The sequence below is a fragment of the Phallusia mammillata genome, chromosome 5 (assembly GCF_965637545.1).
Source record: "Phallusia mammillata chromosome 5, kaPhaMamm4.hap1.1, whole genome shotgun sequence".
Classification (NCBI taxonomy): Eukaryota; Metazoa; Chordata; class Ascidiacea; order Phlebobranchia; family Ascidiidae; genus Phallusia; species Phallusia mammillata.
The window spans coordinates 12,252,723-12,262,600 of NC_137256.1; the positions used below are offsets into that span (position 1 = coordinate 12,252,723).

General features: G+C 44.6%; 1 protein-coding gene and 56 non-coding genes across 57 annotated transcripts in view; 56 read left to right on the top strand and 1 right to left on the bottom strand.

Annotated features, from left to right (window-relative positions):
- Positions 1-9,878, bottom strand: part of LOC145229560 (complement receptor type 1-like) — a 105,739-nt gene that overhangs the window by 43,192 nt on the left and 52,669 nt on the right. The window lies entirely within an intron of this gene.
- Positions 7-78, top strand: Trnag-ucc (transfer RNA glycine (anticodon UCC)). The gene has a single exon. It is a non-coding gene; the product is annotated as a tRNA-Gly (tRNA).
- Trnag-ucc (transfer RNA glycine (anticodon UCC)) lies at positions 154-225 on the top strand. The gene has a single exon. It is a non-coding gene; the product is annotated as a tRNA-Gly (tRNA).
- On the top strand, positions 301-372 carry Trnag-ucc (transfer RNA glycine (anticodon UCC)). The gene has a single exon. It is a non-coding gene; the product is annotated as a tRNA-Gly (tRNA).
- Trnag-ucc (transfer RNA glycine (anticodon UCC)) lies at positions 742-813 on the top strand. Its single transcript has one exon. It is a non-coding gene; the product is annotated as a tRNA-Gly (tRNA).
- Trnag-ucc (transfer RNA glycine (anticodon UCC)) lies at positions 889-960 on the top strand. Its single transcript has one exon. It is a non-coding gene; the product is annotated as a tRNA-Gly (tRNA).
- On the top strand, positions 1,036-1,107 carry Trnag-ucc (transfer RNA glycine (anticodon UCC)). Its single transcript has one exon. It is a non-coding gene; the product is annotated as a tRNA-Gly (tRNA).
- Trnag-ucc (transfer RNA glycine (anticodon UCC)) lies at positions 1,183-1,254 on the top strand. Its single transcript has one exon. It is a non-coding gene; the product is annotated as a tRNA-Gly (tRNA).
- Positions 1,330-1,401, top strand: Trnag-ucc (transfer RNA glycine (anticodon UCC)). Its single transcript has one exon. It is a non-coding gene; the product is annotated as a tRNA-Gly (tRNA).
- Positions 1,476-1,547, top strand: Trnag-ucc (transfer RNA glycine (anticodon UCC)). Its single transcript has one exon. It is a non-coding gene; the product is annotated as a tRNA-Gly (tRNA).
- Trnag-ucc (transfer RNA glycine (anticodon UCC)) lies at positions 1,623-1,694 on the top strand. The gene has a single exon. It is a non-coding gene; the product is annotated as a tRNA-Gly (tRNA).
- On the top strand, positions 2,015-2,086 carry Trnag-ucc (transfer RNA glycine (anticodon UCC)). Its single transcript has one exon. It is a non-coding gene; the product is annotated as a tRNA-Gly (tRNA).
- Positions 2,162-2,233, top strand: Trnag-ucc (transfer RNA glycine (anticodon UCC)). Its single transcript has one exon. It is a non-coding gene; the product is annotated as a tRNA-Gly (tRNA).
- Trnag-ucc (transfer RNA glycine (anticodon UCC)) lies at positions 2,456-2,527 on the top strand. Its single transcript has one exon. It is a non-coding gene; the product is annotated as a tRNA-Gly (tRNA).
- Trnag-ucc (transfer RNA glycine (anticodon UCC)) lies at positions 2,603-2,674 on the top strand. The gene has a single exon. It is a non-coding gene; the product is annotated as a tRNA-Gly (tRNA).
- Trnag-ucc (transfer RNA glycine (anticodon UCC)) lies at positions 2,750-2,821 on the top strand. The gene has a single exon. It is a non-coding gene; the product is annotated as a tRNA-Gly (tRNA).
- On the top strand, positions 2,897-2,968 carry Trnag-ucc (transfer RNA glycine (anticodon UCC)). Its single transcript has one exon. It is a non-coding gene; the product is annotated as a tRNA-Gly (tRNA).
- On the top strand, positions 3,044-3,115 carry Trnag-ucc (transfer RNA glycine (anticodon UCC)). The gene has a single exon. It is a non-coding gene; the product is annotated as a tRNA-Gly (tRNA).
- Positions 3,190-3,261, top strand: Trnag-ucc (transfer RNA glycine (anticodon UCC)). The gene has a single exon. It is a non-coding gene; the product is annotated as a tRNA-Gly (tRNA).
- Positions 3,337-3,408, top strand: Trnag-ucc (transfer RNA glycine (anticodon UCC)). The gene has a single exon. It is a non-coding gene; the product is annotated as a tRNA-Gly (tRNA).
- On the top strand, positions 3,484-3,555 carry Trnag-ucc (transfer RNA glycine (anticodon UCC)). Its single transcript has one exon. It is a non-coding gene; the product is annotated as a tRNA-Gly (tRNA).
- On the top strand, positions 3,631-3,702 carry Trnag-ucc (transfer RNA glycine (anticodon UCC)). The gene has a single exon. It is a non-coding gene; the product is annotated as a tRNA-Gly (tRNA).
- Trnag-ucc (transfer RNA glycine (anticodon UCC)) lies at positions 3,778-3,849 on the top strand. The gene has a single exon. It is a non-coding gene; the product is annotated as a tRNA-Gly (tRNA).
- On the top strand, positions 3,925-3,996 carry Trnag-ucc (transfer RNA glycine (anticodon UCC)). The gene has a single exon. It is a non-coding gene; the product is annotated as a tRNA-Gly (tRNA).
- Positions 4,219-4,290, top strand: Trnag-ucc (transfer RNA glycine (anticodon UCC)). The gene has a single exon. It is a non-coding gene; the product is annotated as a tRNA-Gly (tRNA).
- On the top strand, positions 4,366-4,437 carry Trnag-ucc (transfer RNA glycine (anticodon UCC)). Its single transcript has one exon. It is a non-coding gene; the product is annotated as a tRNA-Gly (tRNA).
- On the top strand, positions 4,513-4,584 carry Trnag-ucc (transfer RNA glycine (anticodon UCC)). Its single transcript has one exon. It is a non-coding gene; the product is annotated as a tRNA-Gly (tRNA).
- Trnag-ucc (transfer RNA glycine (anticodon UCC)) lies at positions 4,807-4,878 on the top strand. The gene has a single exon. It is a non-coding gene; the product is annotated as a tRNA-Gly (tRNA).
- On the top strand, positions 4,954-5,025 carry Trnag-ucc (transfer RNA glycine (anticodon UCC)). The gene has a single exon. It is a non-coding gene; the product is annotated as a tRNA-Gly (tRNA).
- Trnag-ucc (transfer RNA glycine (anticodon UCC)) lies at positions 5,101-5,172 on the top strand. Its single transcript has one exon. It is a non-coding gene; the product is annotated as a tRNA-Gly (tRNA).
- On the top strand, positions 5,248-5,319 carry Trnag-ucc (transfer RNA glycine (anticodon UCC)). Its single transcript has one exon. It is a non-coding gene; the product is annotated as a tRNA-Gly (tRNA).
- On the top strand, positions 5,542-5,613 carry Trnag-ucc (transfer RNA glycine (anticodon UCC)). Its single transcript has one exon. It is a non-coding gene; the product is annotated as a tRNA-Gly (tRNA).
- On the top strand, positions 5,689-5,760 carry Trnag-ucc (transfer RNA glycine (anticodon UCC)). The gene has a single exon. It is a non-coding gene; the product is annotated as a tRNA-Gly (tRNA).
- On the top strand, positions 5,836-5,907 carry Trnag-ucc (transfer RNA glycine (anticodon UCC)). The gene has a single exon. It is a non-coding gene; the product is annotated as a tRNA-Gly (tRNA).
- Positions 6,130-6,201, top strand: Trnag-ucc (transfer RNA glycine (anticodon UCC)). Its single transcript has one exon. It is a non-coding gene; the product is annotated as a tRNA-Gly (tRNA).
- Trnag-ucc (transfer RNA glycine (anticodon UCC)) lies at positions 6,277-6,348 on the top strand. The gene has a single exon. It is a non-coding gene; the product is annotated as a tRNA-Gly (tRNA).
- Positions 6,424-6,495, top strand: Trnag-ucc (transfer RNA glycine (anticodon UCC)). The gene has a single exon. It is a non-coding gene; the product is annotated as a tRNA-Gly (tRNA).
- Trnag-ucc (transfer RNA glycine (anticodon UCC)) lies at positions 6,571-6,642 on the top strand. The gene has a single exon. It is a non-coding gene; the product is annotated as a tRNA-Gly (tRNA).
- Positions 6,865-6,936, top strand: Trnag-ucc (transfer RNA glycine (anticodon UCC)). Its single transcript has one exon. It is a non-coding gene; the product is annotated as a tRNA-Gly (tRNA).
- On the top strand, positions 7,012-7,083 carry Trnag-ucc (transfer RNA glycine (anticodon UCC)). The gene has a single exon. It is a non-coding gene; the product is annotated as a tRNA-Gly (tRNA).
- On the top strand, positions 7,159-7,230 carry Trnag-ucc (transfer RNA glycine (anticodon UCC)). Its single transcript has one exon. It is a non-coding gene; the product is annotated as a tRNA-Gly (tRNA).
- Positions 7,453-7,524, top strand: Trnag-ucc (transfer RNA glycine (anticodon UCC)). The gene has a single exon. It is a non-coding gene; the product is annotated as a tRNA-Gly (tRNA).
- On the top strand, positions 7,600-7,671 carry Trnag-ucc (transfer RNA glycine (anticodon UCC)). Its single transcript has one exon. It is a non-coding gene; the product is annotated as a tRNA-Gly (tRNA).
- Trnag-ucc (transfer RNA glycine (anticodon UCC)) lies at positions 7,747-7,818 on the top strand. The gene has a single exon. It is a non-coding gene; the product is annotated as a tRNA-Gly (tRNA).
- Positions 7,894-7,965, top strand: Trnag-ucc (transfer RNA glycine (anticodon UCC)). Its single transcript has one exon. It is a non-coding gene; the product is annotated as a tRNA-Gly (tRNA).
- Positions 8,188-8,259, top strand: Trnag-ucc (transfer RNA glycine (anticodon UCC)). The gene has a single exon. It is a non-coding gene; the product is annotated as a tRNA-Gly (tRNA).
- Trnag-ucc (transfer RNA glycine (anticodon UCC)) lies at positions 8,335-8,406 on the top strand. Its single transcript has one exon. It is a non-coding gene; the product is annotated as a tRNA-Gly (tRNA).
- Trnag-ucc (transfer RNA glycine (anticodon UCC)) lies at positions 8,482-8,553 on the top strand. Its single transcript has one exon. It is a non-coding gene; the product is annotated as a tRNA-Gly (tRNA).
- On the top strand, positions 8,629-8,700 carry Trnag-ucc (transfer RNA glycine (anticodon UCC)). The gene has a single exon. It is a non-coding gene; the product is annotated as a tRNA-Gly (tRNA).
- Trnag-ucc (transfer RNA glycine (anticodon UCC)) lies at positions 8,776-8,847 on the top strand. The gene has a single exon. It is a non-coding gene; the product is annotated as a tRNA-Gly (tRNA).
- Trnag-ucc (transfer RNA glycine (anticodon UCC)) lies at positions 8,923-8,994 on the top strand. The gene has a single exon. It is a non-coding gene; the product is annotated as a tRNA-Gly (tRNA).
- On the top strand, positions 9,070-9,141 carry Trnag-ucc (transfer RNA glycine (anticodon UCC)). The gene has a single exon. It is a non-coding gene; the product is annotated as a tRNA-Gly (tRNA).
- Trnag-ucc (transfer RNA glycine (anticodon UCC)) lies at positions 9,217-9,288 on the top strand. Its single transcript has one exon. It is a non-coding gene; the product is annotated as a tRNA-Gly (tRNA).
- Trnag-ucc (transfer RNA glycine (anticodon UCC)) lies at positions 9,364-9,435 on the top strand. Its single transcript has one exon. It is a non-coding gene; the product is annotated as a tRNA-Gly (tRNA).
- Trnag-ucc (transfer RNA glycine (anticodon UCC)) lies at positions 9,511-9,582 on the top strand. The gene has a single exon. It is a non-coding gene; the product is annotated as a tRNA-Gly (tRNA).
- Trnag-ucc (transfer RNA glycine (anticodon UCC)) lies at positions 9,658-9,729 on the top strand. The gene has a single exon. It is a non-coding gene; the product is annotated as a tRNA-Gly (tRNA).
- Positions 9,805-9,876, top strand: Trnag-ucc (transfer RNA glycine (anticodon UCC)). The gene has a single exon. It is a non-coding gene; the product is annotated as a tRNA-Gly (tRNA).

Below are 9,878 nucleotides of genomic sequence, written 5' to 3' on the forward strand. Positions count from 1 at the left end.
TACAACGCGTCGATGGTGTAACGGTTAGCATTGGTGCCTTCCAAGCACTAGTTCCGGGTTCGACTCCCGGTCGACGAAATTTAAATTCATTTGCTTTGCTCATTTAGTTGGAAAGAAATAAACTACGCACGCAAAATTCGGGATTGATACAGCGCGTCGATGGTGTAACGGTTAGCATTGGTGCCTTCCAAGCACTAGTTCCGGATTCGACTCCCGGTCGACGCAATTTTAATTCATTTGCTTTGTTCATTTAGTTGGAAACAAAGAAACTACACACGCAAAATTCGGGATTGATACAACGCGTCGATGGTGTAACGGTTAGCATTGGTGCCTTCCAAGCACTAGTTCCGGGTTCGACTCCCGGTCGACGCAATTTTAATTCATTTGTTTTGCTCATTTAGTTGGAAACAAAGAAACTGCACACGCAAAATTCGGGATTAATACAACGAGTCGATGGTGTAACGGTTAGCATTGGTGCCTTCCAAGCACTAGTTCCGGGCTCGACTCCCGGTCGACGCAATTTTAATTCATATGGTTTGTTCATTTAGTTGGAAACAAAGAAACTACACACGCAAAATTCGGGATTGATACAACGCGTCGATGGTGTAACGGTTAGCATTGGTGCCTTCCAAGCACTAGTTCCGGGCTCGACTTCCGGTCGACGCAATTTTAATTCATTTGGTTTGTTCATTTAGTTGGAAACAAAGGAACTACACACGCAAAAATTGGGATTGATACAACGCGTCGATGGTGTAACGGTTAGCATTGGTGCCTTCCAAGCACTGGTTCCGGGTTCGACTCCCGGTCGACGCAATTTAAATTCATTTGGTTTGTTCATTTAGTTGGAAACAAAGGAACTACACACGCAAAATTCGGGATTGATACAACGCGTCGATGGTGTAACGGTTAGCATTGGTGCCTTCCAAGCACTAGTTCCGGGTTCGACTCCCGGTCGACGCAATTTTAATTCATTTGGTTTGCTCATTTAGTTGGAAACAAAGAAACTACACACGCAAAATTCGGGATTGATACAACGCGTCGATGGTGTAACGGTTAGCATTGGTGCCTTCCAAGCACTAGTTCCGGGTTCGACTCCCGGTCGACGCAATTTTGATTCATTTGCTTTGCTCATTTAGTTGGAAACAAAGAAACTACACACGCAAAATTCGGGATTGATACAACGCGTCGATGGTGTAACGGTTAGCATTGGTGCCTTCCAAGCACTAGTTCCGGGTTCGACTCCCGGTCGACGCAATTTTAATTCATTTGGTTTGTTCATTTAGTTGAAAACAAAGGAACTACACACGCAAAAATTGGGATTGATACAACGCGTCGATGGTGTAACGGTTAGCATTGGTGCCTTCCAAGCACTAGTTCCGGGTTCGACTCCCGGTCGACGCAATTTTAATTCATTTGGTTTGCTCATTTAGTTGGAAACAAAGAAACTACGCACGCAAAATTCGGGTTGATACAACGCGTCGATGGTGTAACGGTTAGCATTGGTGCCTTCCAAGCACTAGTTCCGGGTTCGACTCCCGGTCGACGCAATTTTGATTCATTTGGTTTGTTGATTTAGTTGGAAACAGAGGAACTGCACTTGCAAAAATTGGGATTGATACAACGCGTCGATGGTGTAACGGTTAGCATTGGTGCCTTCCAAGCACTAGTTCCGGGTTCGACTCCCGGTCGACGCAATTTTAATTCATTTGCTTTGCTCATTTGGTTGGAAACAAAGAAACTACACACGCAAAATTCGGGATTGATACAACGCGTCGATGGTGTAACGGTTAGCATTGGTGATTCATTTGGTTTGTTCATTTAGTTGGAAACAAAGAAACTACACACGCAAAATTCGGGATTGATACAACGCGTCGATGTGTAACGGTTAGCATTGGTGCCTTCCAAGCACTGGTTCCGGGTTCGACTCCCGGTCGACGCAATTTTAATTCATTTGCTTTATTCATTTAGTTGGAAACAAAGGAACTACACACGCAAAAATTGGGATTGATACAACGCGTCGATGGTGTAACGGTTAGCATTGGTGCCTTCCAAGCACTAGTTCCGGGTTCGACTCCCGGTCGACGCAATTTTAATTCATTTGCTTTGCTCATTTAGTTGGAAACAAAGAAACCACACACGCAAAATTCGGGATTGATACAACGCGTCGATGGTGTAACGGTTAGCATTGGTGCCTTCCAAGCACTAGTTCCGGGTTCGACTCCCGGTCGACGAAATTTAAATTCATTTGCTTTGCTCATTTAGTTGGAAAGAAATAAACTACGCACGCAAAATTCGGGATTGATACAGCGCGTCGATGGTGTAACGGTTAGCATTGGTGCCTTCCAAGCACTAGTTCCGGGCTCGACTTCCGGTCGACGCAATTTTAATTCATTTGGTTTGTTCATTTAGTTGGAAACAAAGGAACTACACACGCAAAAATTGGGATTGATACAACGCGTCGATGGTGTAACGGTTAGCATTGGTGCCTTCCAAGCACTGGTTCCGGGTTCGACTCCCGGTCGACGCAATTTAAATTCATTTGGTTTGTTCATTTAGTTGGAAACAAAGGAACTACACACGCAAAATTCGGGATTGATACAACGCGTCGATGGTGTAACGGTTAGCATTGGTGCCTTCCAAGCACTAGTTCCGGGTTCGACTCCCGGTCGACGCAATTTTAATTCATTTGGTTTGCTCATTTAGTTGGAAACAAAGAAACTACACACGCAAAATTCGGGATTGATACAACGCGTCGATGGTGTAACGGTTAGCATTGGTGCCTTCCAAGCACTAGTTCCGGGTTCGACTCCCGGTCGACGCAATTTTGATTCATTTGCTTTGCTCATTTAGTTGGAAACAAAGAAACTACACACGCAAAATTCGGGATTGATACAACGCGTCGATGGTGTAACGGTTAGCATTGGTGCCTTCCAAGCACTAGTTCCGGGTTCGACTCCCGGTCGACGCAATTTTAATTCATTTGGTTTGTTCATTTAGTTGAAAACAAAGGAACTACACACGCAAAAATTGGGATTGATACAACGCGTCGATGGTGTAACGGTTAGCATTGGTGCCTTCCAAGCACTAGTTCCGGGTTCGACTCCCGGTCGACGCAATTTTAATTCATTTGGTTTGCTCATTTAGTTGGAAACAAAGAAACTACGCACGCAAAATTCGGGTTGATACAACGCGTCGATGGTGTAACGGTTAGCATTGGTGCCTTCCAAGCACTAGTTCCGGGTTCGACTCCCGGTCGACGCAATTTTAATTCATTTGCTTTGCTCATTTAGTTGGAAACAAAGAAACTACACACGCAAAATTCGGGATTGATACAACGCGTCGATGGTGTAACGGTTAGCATTGGTGCCTTCCAAGCACTAGTTCTGGGTTCGACTCCCGGTCGACGCAATTTTAATTCATTTGCTTTGTTCATTTAGTTGGAAACAAAGGAACTACACACGCAAAATTCGGGATTGATACAACGCGTCGATGGTGTAACGGTTAGCATTGGTGCCTTCCAAGCACTAGTTCCGGGTTCGACTCCCGGTCGACGCAATTTTAATTCATTTGCTTTGCTCATTTAGTTGGAAACAAAGAAACTACACACGCAAAATTCGGGATTGATACAACGCGTCGATGGTGTAACGGTTAGCATTGGTGCCTTCCAAGCACTAGTTCCGGGTTCGACTCCCGGTCGACGAAATTTAAATTCATTTGCTTTGCTCATTTAGTTGGAAAGAAATAAACTACGCACGCAAAATTCGGGATTGATACAGCGCGTCGATGGTGTAACGGTTAGCATTGGTGCCTTCCAAGCACTAGTTCCGGGTTCGACTCCCGGTCGACGCAATTTTAATTCATTTGGTTTGTTCATTTAGTTTGAAACCAAGGAACTGCACTTGAAAAAATTGGGATTGATACGACGCGTCGATGGTGTAATGGTTAGCATTGGTGCCTTCCAAGCACTAGTTCCGGGTTCGACTCCCGGTCGACGCAATTTTAATTCATTTGCTTTGCTCATTTAGTTGGAAACAAAGAAACTACACACGCAAAATTCGGGATTGATACAACGCGTCGATGGTGTAACGGTTAGCATTGGTGCCTTCCAAGCACTAGTTCCGGGTTCGACTACCGGTCGACGCAATTTTAATTCATTTGGTTTGTTCATTTAGTTTGAAACCAAGGAACTGCACTTGAAAAAATTGGGATTGATACGACGCGTCGATGGTGTAACGGTTAGCATTGGTGCCTTCCAAGCACTAGTTCCGGGTTCGACTCCCGGTCGACGCAATTTTAATTCATTTGCTTTGCTCATTTAGTTGGAAACAAAGAAACTACACACGCAAAATTCGGGATTGATACAACGCGTCGATGGTGTAACGGTTAGCATTGGTGCCTTCCAAGCACTAGTTCCGGGTTCGACTCCCGGTCGACGCAATTTTAATTCATTTGCTTTGTTCATTTAGTTGGAAACAAAGAAACTACACACGCAAAATTCGGGATTGATACAACGCGTCGATGGTGTAACGGTTAGCATTGGTGCCTTCCAAGCACTAGTTCCGGGTTCGACTCCCGGTCGACGCAATTTTAATTCATTTGTTTTGCTCATTTAGTTGGAAACAAAGAAACTGCACACGCAAAATTCGGGATTAATACAACGAGTCGATGGTGTAACGGTTAGCATTGGTGCCTTCCAAGCACTAGTTCCGGGCTCGACTCCCGGTCGACGCAATTTTAATTCATTTGGTTTGTTCATTTAGTTGGAAACAAAGGAACTACACACGCAAAAATTGGGATTGATACAACGCGTCGATGGTGTAACGGTTAGCATTGGTGCCTTCCAAGCACTAGTTCCGGGTTCGACTCCCGGTCGACGCAATTTTGATTCATTTGGTTTGCTCATTTAGTTGGAAACAAAGAAACAACACACGCAAAATTCGCGATTGATACAACGCGTCGATGGTGTAACGGTTAGCATTGGTGCCTTCCAACCACTAGTTCCGGGTTCGACTCCCGGTCGACGCAATTTTAATTCATTTGGTTTGTTCATTTAGTTGGAAACAAAGGAACTGCACTTGCAAAAATTAGAATTGATACAACGCGTCGATGGTGTAACGGTTAGCATTGGTGCCTTCCAAGCACTAGTTCCGGGTTCGACTCCCGGTCGACGCAATTTTAATTCATTTGCTTTGCTCATTTAGTTGGAAACAAAGGAACTGCACTTGCAAAAATTAGAATTGATACAACGCGTCGATGGTGTAACGGTTAGCATTGGTGCCTTCCAAGCACTAGTTCCGGGTTCGACTCCCGGTCGACGCAATTTTAATTCATTTGGTTTGCTCATTTAGTTGGAAACAAAGAAACTACACACGCAAAATTCGGGATTGATACAACGCGTCGATGGTGTAACGGTTAGCATTGGTGCCTTCCAAGCACTAGTTCCGGGTTCGACTACCGGTCGACGCAATTTTAATTCATTTGGTTTGTTCATTTAGTTTGAAACCAAGGAACTGCACTTGAAAAAATTGGGATTGATACGACGCGTCGATGGTGTAACGGTTAGCATTGGTGCCTTCCAAGCACTAGTTCCGGGTTCGACTCCCGGTCGACGCAATTTTAATTCATTTGCTTTGCTCATTTAGTTGGAAACAAAGAAACTACACACGCAAAATTCGGGATTGATACAACGCGTCGATGGTGTAACGGTTAGCATTGGTGCCTTCCAAGCACTAGTTCCGGGTTCGACTCCCGGTCGACGCAATTTTAATTCATTTGCTTTGTTCATTTAGTTGGAAACAAAGAAACTACACACGCAAAATTCGGGATTGATACAACGCGTCGATGGTGTAACGGTTAGCATTGGTGCCTTCCAAGCACTAGTTCCGGGTTCGACTCCCGGTCGACGCAATTTTAATTCATTTGTTTTGCTCATTTAGTTGGAAACAAAGAAACTGCACACGCAAAATTCGGGATTAATACAACGAGTCGATGGTGTAACGGTTAGCATTGGTGCCTTCCAAGCACTAGTTCCGGGCTCGACTCCCGGTCGACGCAATTTTAATTCATTTGGTTTGTTCATTTAGTTGGAAACAAAGGAACTACACACGCAAAAATTGGGATTGATACAACGCGTCGATGGTGTAACGGTTAGCATTGGTGCCTTCCAAGCACTAGTTCCGGGTTCGACTCCCGGTCGACGCAATTTTGATTCATTTGGTTTGCTCATTTAGTTGGAAACAAAGAAACAACACACGCAAAATTCGCGATTGATACAACGCGTCGATGGTGTAACGGTTAGCATTGGTGCCTTCCAACCACTAGTTCCGGGTTCGACTCCCGGTCGACGCAATTTTAATTCATTTGGTTTGTTCATTTAGTTGGAAACAAAGGAACTGCACTTGCAAAAATTAGAATTGATACAACGCGTCGATGGTGTAACGGTTAGCATTGGTGCCTTCCAAGCACTAGTTCCGGGTTCGACTCCCGGTCGACGCAATTTTAATTCATTTGCTTTGCTCATTTAGTTGGAAACAAAGAAACTACACACGCAAAATTCGGGATTGATACAACGCGTCGATGGTGTAACGGTTAGCATTGGTGCCTTCCAAGCACTAGTTCCGGGTTCGACTCCCGGTCGACGCAATTTTAATTCATTTGGTTTGCTCATTTAGTTGGAAACAAAGAAACTACACACGCAAAATTCGGGATTGATACAACGCGTCGATGGTGTAACGGTTAGCATTGGTGCCTTCCAAGCACTAGTTCCGGGTTCGACTCCAGGTCGACGCAATTTTAATTCATTTGCTTTGCTCATTTAGTTGGAAACAAAGAAACTGCACACGCAAAATTCGGGATTGATACAACGCGTCGATGGTGTAACGGTTAGCATTGGTGCCTTCCAAGCACTAGTTCCGGGTTCGACTCCCGGTCGACGCAATTTTAATTCATTTGCTTTGCTCATTTAGTTGGAAACAAAGAAACTACACACGCAAAATTCGGGATTGATACAACGCGTCGATGGTGTAACGGTTAGCATTGGTGCCTTCCAAGCACTAGTTCCGGGTTCGACTCCCGGTCGACGCAATTTTAATTCATTTGCTTTGTTCATTTAGTTGGAAACAAAGAAACTACACACGCAAAATTCGGGATTGATACAACGCGTCGATGGTGTAACGGTTAGCATTGGTGCCTTCCAAGCACTAGTTCCGGGTTCGACTCCCGGTCGACGCAATTTTAATTCATTTGTTTTGCTCATTTAGTTGGAAACAAAGAAACTGCACACGCAAAATTCGGGATTAATACAACGAGTCGATGGTGTAACGGTTAGCATTGGTGCCTTCCAAGCACTAGTTCCGGGTTCGACTCCCGGTCGACGCAATTTTAATTCATTTGGTTTGCTCATTTAGTTTGAAACCAAGGAACTGCACTTGAAAAAATTGGGATTGATACGACGCGTCGATGGTGTAACGGTTAGCATTGGTGCCTTCCAAGCACTAGTTCCGGGTTCTACTCCCGGTCGACGCAATTTTAATTCATTTGCTTTGCTCATTTAGTTGGAAACAAAGAAACTACACACGCAAAATTCGGGATTGATACAACGCGTCGATGGTGTAACGGTTAGCATTGGTGCCTTCCAAGCACTAGTTCCGGGTTCGACTCCCGGTCGACGCAATTTTAATTCATTTGCTTTGCTCATTTAGTTGGAAACAAAGAAACTACACACGCAAAATTCGGGATTGATACAACGCGTCGATGGTGTAACGGTTAGCATTGGTGCCTTCCAAGCACTAGTTCCGGGTTCGACTCCCGGTCGACGCAATTTTAATTCATTTGCTTTGTTCATTTAGTTGGAAACAAAGAAACTACACACGCAAAATTCGGGATTGATACAACGCGTCGATGGTGTAACGGTTAGCATTGGTGCCTTCCAAGCACTAGTTCCGGGTTCGACTCCCGGTCGACGCAATTTTAATTCATTTGTTTTGCTCATTTAGTTGGAAACAAAGAAACTGCACACGCAAAATTCGGGATTAATACGACGAGTCGATGGTGTAACGGTTAGCATTGGTGCCTTCCAAGCACTAGTTCCGGGTTCGACTCCCGGTCGACGCAATTTTAATTCATTTGGTTTGCTCATTTAGTTTGAAACCAAGGAACTGCACTTGAAAAAATTGGGATTGATACGACGCGTCGATGGTGTAACGGTTAGCATTGGTGCCTTCCAAGCACTAGTTCCGGGTTCTACTCCCGGTCGACGCAATTTTAATTCATTTGCTTTGCTCATTTAGTTGGAAACAAAGAAACTACACACGCAAAATTCGGGATTGATACAACGCGTCGATGGTGTAACGGTTAGCATTGGTGCCTTCCAAGCACTAGTTCCGGGTTCGACTCCCGGTCGACGCAATTTTAATTCATTTGCTTTGTTCATTTAGTTTCAAACCAAGGAACTGCACTTGAAAAAATTGGGATTGATACGACGCGTCGATGGTGTAACGGTTAGCATTGGTGCCTTCCAAGCACTAGTTCCGGGTTCGACTCCCGGTCGACGCAATTTTAATTCATTTGCTTTGCTCATTTAGTTGGAAACAAAGAAACTACACACGCAAAATTCGGGATTGATACAACGCGTCGATGGTGTAACGGTTAGCATTGGTGCCTTCCAAGCACTAGTTCCGGGTTCGACTCCCGGTCGACGCAATTTTAATTCATTTGCTTTGTTCATTTAGTTGGAAACAAAGAAACTACACACGCAAAATTCGGGATTGATACAACGCGTCGATGGTGTAACGGTTAGCATTGGTGCCTTCCAAGCACTAGTTCCGGGTTCGACTCCCGGTCGACGCAATTTTAATTCATTTGTTTTGCTCATTTAGTTGGAAACAAAGGAACTACACACGCAAAATTCGCGATTGATACAACGCGTCGATGGTGTAACGGTTAGCATTGGTGCCTTCCAAGCACTAGTTCCGGGTTCGACTCCCGGTCGACGCAATTTTAATTCATTTGGTTTGCTCATTTAGTTGGAAACAAAGAAACAACACACGCAAAATTCGCGATTGACACAACGCGTCGATGGTGTAACGGTTAGCATTGGTGCCTTCCAAGCACTAGTTCCGGGTTCGATTCCCGGTCGACGCAATTTTAATTCATTTGGTTTGTTCATTTAGTTGGAAACAAAGGAACTGCACTTGCAAAAATTAGAATTGATACAACGCGTCGATGGTGTAACGGTTAGCATTGGTGCCTTCCAAGCACTAGTTCCGGGTTCGACTCCCGGTCGACGCAATTTTAATTCATTTGCTTTGCTCATTTAGTTGGAAACAAAGAAACTACACACGCAAAATTCGGGATTGATACGACGCGTCGATGGTGTAACGGTTAGCATTGGTGCCTTCCAAGCACTAGTTCCGGGTTCGACTCCCGGTCGACGCAATTTTAATTCATTTGGTTTGCTCATTTAGTTGGAAACAAAGGAACTACACACGCAAAATTCGGGATAGATACAACGCGTCGATGGTGTAACGGTTAGCATTGGTGCCTTCCAAGCACTAGTTCCGGGTTCGACTCCCGGTCGACGCAATTTTAATTCATTTGGTTTGTTCATTTAGTTGGAAACAAAGAAACTACACACGCAAAATTCGGGATTGATACAACGCGTCGATGGTGTAACGGTTAGCATTGGTGCCTTCCAAGCACTAGTTCCGGGTTCGACTCCCGGTCGACGCAATTTTAATTCATTTGCTTTGCTCATTTAGTTGGAAACAAAGAAACTACACACGCAAAATTCGGGATTGATACAACGCGTCGATGGTGTAACGGTTAGCATTGGTGCCTTCCAAGCACTAGTTCCGGGTTCGACTCCCGGTCGACGCAAT